This window comes from Pelodiscus sinensis, chromosome 6, assembly GCF_049634645.1.
Source record: "Pelodiscus sinensis isolate JC-2024 chromosome 6, ASM4963464v1, whole genome shotgun sequence".
In the NCBI taxonomy this organism is placed as follows: Eukaryota; Metazoa; Chordata; order Testudines; family Trionychidae; genus Pelodiscus; species Pelodiscus sinensis.
The window spans coordinates 63,685,568-63,691,567 of record NC_134716.1 but is presented as its reverse complement, the minus strand read 5'-3'; the positions used below and the strand labels follow the sequence as shown (position 1 = coordinate 63,691,567).

Here is a 6,000-nt window from a genome sequence, read left to right as displayed (position 1 = left end):
TTTTAACCCTCTTGACACTTTTTCTGAACACACGGAAAAAGAACACCACGGGCAAGGCAAACACATGAAATCCCCCGACTCTTTGCAGCCCCAGCAGCGATCTCCGCCTTCCGGGGCAGGCCCGAGACACCTGGAGAGGCAGCTGCTCGCCTAAGGGCACCTAGACACTGCTCCTGCTGGGAAACACTTCCAGGGGGACACCCCACAAAGCAACTCGGTCCCACCAGCCATAACAGCATCCGCCCGCATTGCCCGGCCGGCGGGGGAGAGCCAAAGCCGGGCTCAAGCGCATAATCGCGCAGGGCGGGACTAGAACCCAGATCCCCACCGCGAACTAACCCCTAGGCCCGGCAGGGATGATCAGCGTTTACAGCAGGCAGCGCAAAAAAAAGGGAGCCACGCCCTCCCCACGTCTTCCAGTGCCCCGCCCATGAGTCTCCTCTGCCAATCGCCTGGCTTCATTTTAGGAGCAGAGGCGGGAACTGTAGATCATTCCGCTCTCCGGAATTGGTTGCTGGAACGAGAGTGTTACGCGGGGGCGGGGTCCATGTGGATTGGCTGTCGGGTGGCGAGAGTTCCGCGCTGATTGGTTGGCAACACTCACGGGACGCTGGCGGGGCTGTGACGTCACTTTGTGGTGGAGCGGCTCGGCTTGTCAGGTAGGTAGGTGCCGCGCGCGGCGCGGTGCAGCGGTCCCGTGGCCCGGCAGCGGGGCCCGGGCGGGCAGCGGGCCGGCGCGGGGACAGCAGAGGCGGCTTCTGTCCCCGCCGAGGCCGCGGCTGGGAGGCTGCTGCGGGGCAGGGCGGGGGGCGGCTAGGCCCAGCTCGCTGAGTTACTTGCAGCTGGGCAGGGCGGGGGCAGCCGGCTCCGCTGCCTCGTAGGGCGCCCGCCTGCCCCCGGTGTCGCTTGTCAGCCCGAGTCCAGCGAGCGACACCCCGCCCGGCTGCTCCCGGCTCCAGGCGCGCGGGGCGCCCCGCCCTCTCCGGCTTCATCAGTGTCGCCCCCACCCCTGAGCTGCGGCGGGAGGGTGCGGGCGTCGCTGCGCGCTGGCCGAGGGTGGGCTCCTGGCGTGCTTGGGGCTTTGCTCCAGCCCGCGCCTCGGCGCTTCCCTCCGCAGCTCCTCGCTGCCTCGCGATCCCCCCACGCACACCTAGATGTGGCGCTCCTGTGCCCTTTGCTGTCCTCTCGTTGTGTTCCTTCTGCTAGGTTGCTGCACCTCGGCCGGTCAGGCTGTGCCCTTTGTCACAAGGAGTAGGGGCTCTGTGGGTGTGCAGAGCCAGGCCCTAGCACAATGGGACTTCTTTTGTAATTAGTTTTCGGAATTGTTTTAATAAATGGTAGCAATAAGCATAAGATTCTGATAGGGCCAGGATAAGCATGAATGGGCTCCAGAAAGTGCTTTGCAAGGGAAAAGCTGGACCCTACTTATTTTTTTTATCTTGGGCTCCAAACTGCTACTATCAAAATAGAGCACAAATTTAGCTGCTCCTAACCATAAACTTCAGAGGACCACTTAAAAATTGGTGGGATGCTGTTGGGTTTTGATGCCTCAAGGTACACATTTTTCACTTGTACACTTATTCTGTTGGAAAAAATAACTCTAACTATACAAACACTATGATGGGAGCTAATTTATCTACAACTAATCAGGAAAGAGATCTTGGAGTCATTTTGGATAGTTTTCTGAAAATGTCCACATAGTGTGCAGAGGCCAGTGTGCAGCGGCAGTCAAAAAAGCAAACGGGATGTTATGAATCATTAAAAAGGGATAGAGAATAAGACAGAGAATATCTTATTGCCTTGATATAAATCCATGGTACGCCCACATCTTGAGTACTGTGTATAGGTATGGCCTTCTCATCTCAAAAAAGATACACTGGCATTAAAACAGGTTCAGAGAAGGACAACTAAAATGATTAGGGGTTTGGAATGGTTCCCATATGAGGAGAGATGAAAGACACAAGGGGTATGTATACACTACAGCACTAATTCGAACTAACTTAATTTGAATTAGTTAATTTGAACTAAGCTAATTCGAACTACTGCATCTAGACCTTAAAACTAGTTCGAATTAGCATTTTGCCAATTCGAACTAGCATGTCCACATTGAGTGGACCCTGAACCAGGGTTAAGGATGGCCGGAAGCAGTGCCGGCAGGGCATCAGGTTAGGACTCAGGAATGTCTCAGGCTAGCCGAGGGCTGTGCTTAAAGGGACCCAACCCCCACCCTGGACAGACAGTTCTCAGGGGTTCCCCGCTTGCTTGTCTAACTCGATGAGGGACAGCAAAGCAGTCCTGGCTTGGAGTGCCCTGAGTACCCACGCTCGGCACATCACAGCACTCGGCCATCAGCCCAGCTGCACTTGCCGCAGGCTGCCATCCAGGGAGGAGGGTCAAGCGGGGGGCTGCAGGAGAGCTTCCACTCTGAGGAGCCTGCAGAGCCACCCCAGTCCTCTCCATCGGGGGCTTGTACCCCATTCCTCCCTCACCTCCTTCCACTTACCCCTCCCTAGCCCCCCTTCCTGATGTACAAAATAAAGGACACGTGTGTTCAAAAATAGAAACTCTCTTTATTGAACAGAACTCGGGGAGACTGGGAAAAGGAGGTGGGAGAGGGGAAGAGAGAGGGTGGGAGAGGGGAGGGCAACTAAAATGATCAGGGGTTTGGAACAGGTCCCATATGAAGAGAGGCTAAAGAAACTGGGACTTTTCAGCTTAGAAAAGAGGAGACTGAGGGGGGATATGATAGAGGTCTATAAAAGCATGAGTGGTGTGGAAAGGGTGCATAAAGAAAAGTTCTTCATTAGTTCCCATAATAGAAAGACTAGAGGACACCAAATGAAATGAATGGGTAGCAGGCTTCAAACTAATAAGCGAAAGTTCTTCACAAAGCAAATAGTAAACCTGTGGAACTCCTTACTGCAGGAGGCTGTGAAGGCTAGAACTATAACAGAATTTAAAGAGAAGTGAGATAAAGTCATGGAGGTTGGGTCCATGGAGTGCTATTAGCCAGGGGGTAGAAATGGTGTCCCTGGCCTCTGTTTGTGGAAGACTGGAGATGGATGGCATGAGACAAATGGCTTGGTCATTGTCTTCGGTCCATCTCCTCCAGGGTTCCTAGTGCTGGCCGCTGTCGGCAGACAGGCTACTGGGCTAGATGGACCTTTGCTCTGACCCAGTACGGCCATTCTAAGCTCAGGGCTCAGGGTCGGGGGTCTCACTGGACCACCTTGATTTTCATGCAAACCTGATCCTGGGTGGCCAGGCTGGCAGCTATTCTGCCCTAGACGGCCACTTTCCTGTGCCTATTGCGGATGAGGTCCACAATCTCTGCACTAGACCAGGTGGGTGCCTGCCTCTTGCGGACCCGGGCAAGCTCCCGGGAGCTGCCAGCCTGGTCCCGTGAAGAGGCAGAGGGCTCGGTGGCAGCAGGTAGCTGGTTCGTGCCATGCCAGGTGCAGGGTCTGCTGGCTGGGTGCTGGCAGGCTTGCATCTGGCACGGGCACCGTAGCCAGACCGTGCCCCTTTAAGGGCTCCGGGGCCGGGAGAGGGGCAGACGAGTTTCTCTGGTAGTGCCCAGAGTGGGCACCAGGGAAAGCTGGGGAGGGCTAGTCTCCCACTAGTTCGAATTAAGTGGCTACACAGCCCTTAATTCGAGCTGCTTAATTCGAACTAGGCGTTAGTCCTCGTAGAATGAGGTTTACCTAGTTCGAATTAAGTGCTCCGCTAGTTCGAATTAAGTTCGAACTAGCGGTTTGTAAGTGTAGCTCCTATCAAAGTTAATTCGATCTAACGTCTGTTAGTTCGAATTAACTTTGTAGTGTAGACATACCCTAGGACTTTTCAGCTTGGGAAATAGACTAAGGGGTGATTTAATAGAGATATATGAAATCGTGAATGATGTGGAGAAAGTGAATAAAGAAAGTTATTTACTTGTTCCCATAATATAAGAACTAGGGGCCACCAAATGAAATTAATGGGCAGCAGGTTTAAAACACATAAAAGGAAGTTCTTCATACAGTGCACAGTCAACCTATGAAACTCCTTGCCTGAGGAGGTTGTGAAGGTTAAGATTAAAACAGGTTTAAAAAGAGAACTAGGAGGTTCATTCATGGAGGTTAAGTCCATTAATGGCTATTAGCCAGGATGGGTAAGGAATGGTGTCCCTAGCCTCTGTTTGTCAGAGGATGGAGCTGGATGGCAGGAGAGAGATGGCTTGATCATTTCCTGTTTGGTTCACTCTCTCTGGGGCACCTGGTATTGGCCACTGTAGGCAGACAGGATACTGGGCTAAATGGACCTTTTATCTGGCCCAGTATGGCCATTCTTATGCTCTTATGTTCTATTTTCAGGGCTCGACAAATAATACAATCTAGTCGCCCATGGAGTAGATTGTAACCCGGAAGAGCCGGGTTTGGGCGATCTGCGCATTGCCAGATAGTGCAGCTGGCGAGCGGGACTCGCCGTGGTTCAGCGAGCCATGTCTATTTTGATTATCAAACTTGGAATTTAGGGCCTCAAATTAGCAAAATCCACATGTTGTAGCTGAGTTGTTACTCTTGCTCCCAGATGTGCTGTTACCTGGATTTTTGTTGGCATAGTGAGTGGCTGAATTTGTTCTTTGTTCCGATAGGAGGGTTTGATGGGTTCAGAAACTAGCCAGATTAGGTGCATTCTCCGTTTTCCACTTTGCATCACAAACCTACATGAAAAGTGCTAGATGTTGTCAGCTTCAATTTGTTAAAATACAATAAAATGCATTGTGGTGAAAGTCTTGAGAGCAAAGGCTGAGAAACTATTTCTACATAAAATAGATTAATAAAGCTACTGACAAAGTTTGGCAAATATAGTGTTTAGAACTAGATTTGTTGTAAACTACAAATCTGAATATTTTAAAGCAGAAAGTTCATGAAACTTTATTAAGTATCGTACTTTTAAGAGGTGAATAATTAAATAAGTAATACTTTTGTTTAATCTAAATTAAATATGTATATACATAATAACAAACCAAGGATTGTGTACAAGGTTATAGGTAATTCATGTACAAAATTATTTTCTATTTCTTGTTTCACTGTTTGCAAAACTCTGATCTCATTCGGTCCTACATCTTTTATTTGTCTTATTCTAGTGCCTGGAGATTGCAATCAGGATTGCAGAATCTATTAGGAAAATATGCTGTACAAATTTAGATACTCAGGGTTCATGCCTTGAAAAATTTATAGTCTAAAACAAGAAGTAGATCGTGGTTGTAACAGTTATTAAAAGAGAAGGGGAAGAGAGTATAAGTATTAAATGTGTGAAGTTTTTTAGACTGGCTAACTGCACTGTTTGAAGTTTCCAGGTTATGTACTTTTTTCTTCAGTAAGATAAATAATAAAGAACATAGAACAAAAACCAATTAACCATTTACCTAGCATTTGATTTATCTTTGGAGGATTTAAATAGGCTGGCTGTCAGACTTTCTCATATCATGACAACCCCTATATTACTAAAGGAAGTTCTCTCCTACAAATATCAGGATCCATGATCCCTTTAAGAAAAAGAAAGCAGTTCTAACTTCTAAAGGATGAATGGTAAAGAAAGGAAGGGTAGGTCAATGGTAATGACAGCTGCTAGATTGAGAATGCTAGGGGGGGTGTACTTGTTCCAATACCAATTCTGTCCTTTGCTTATACAGCAATTCCTCATTTAACACGTGCCAGCTTAACACGTTTTTGCGATAGCACAAATTTTTTTTAGGGAACGTTTTTTGAATTACACGACTGACCCTGGAATAACACGATTTCCCCAGCCGGCTCATTGCTGGCGGCTGCGCGAGGCTTCCCCCGCCTCTCTGCAAAGCGGTGGAGGGTTCGCCGCTCACCATGCCGTTCCCTGCTGACTCCCCCTCGCTGGATGCCTTACCCCCTTTCCTCCACCCCCGCTTGCAGGCCGGTGGCTAGGTTTCCCCAGCTGGCCCATCGCCAGCAGCTACGTGGGGCTTCCCCTGCGTCCCTGCAA

General features: G+C 49.6%; 1 protein-coding gene across 7 annotated transcripts in view; it reads left to right on the top strand.

Annotated features, from left to right (window-relative positions):
* The first annotated feature begins 535 nt into the window (after nucleotides 1–535).
* FER (FER tyrosine kinase) overlaps nucleotides 536–6,000 on the top strand; it is a 339,100-nt gene continuing 333,635 nt past the window's right edge. For 4 of the 7 annotated variants that reach the window (XM_075932044.1, XM_075932041.1, XM_075932040.1 and 1 more), the window contains exon 1: nucleotides 536–659. The gene's annotated coding sequence lies outside the window, so the exon portion shown is untranslated. Of the gene's footprint in view, nucleotides 660–728; nucleotides 1,555–6,000 lie in introns of those variants that run through there. The other 3 variants (XM_075932043.1, XM_075932042.1, XM_075932046.1) reach the window with 2 other exon arrangements.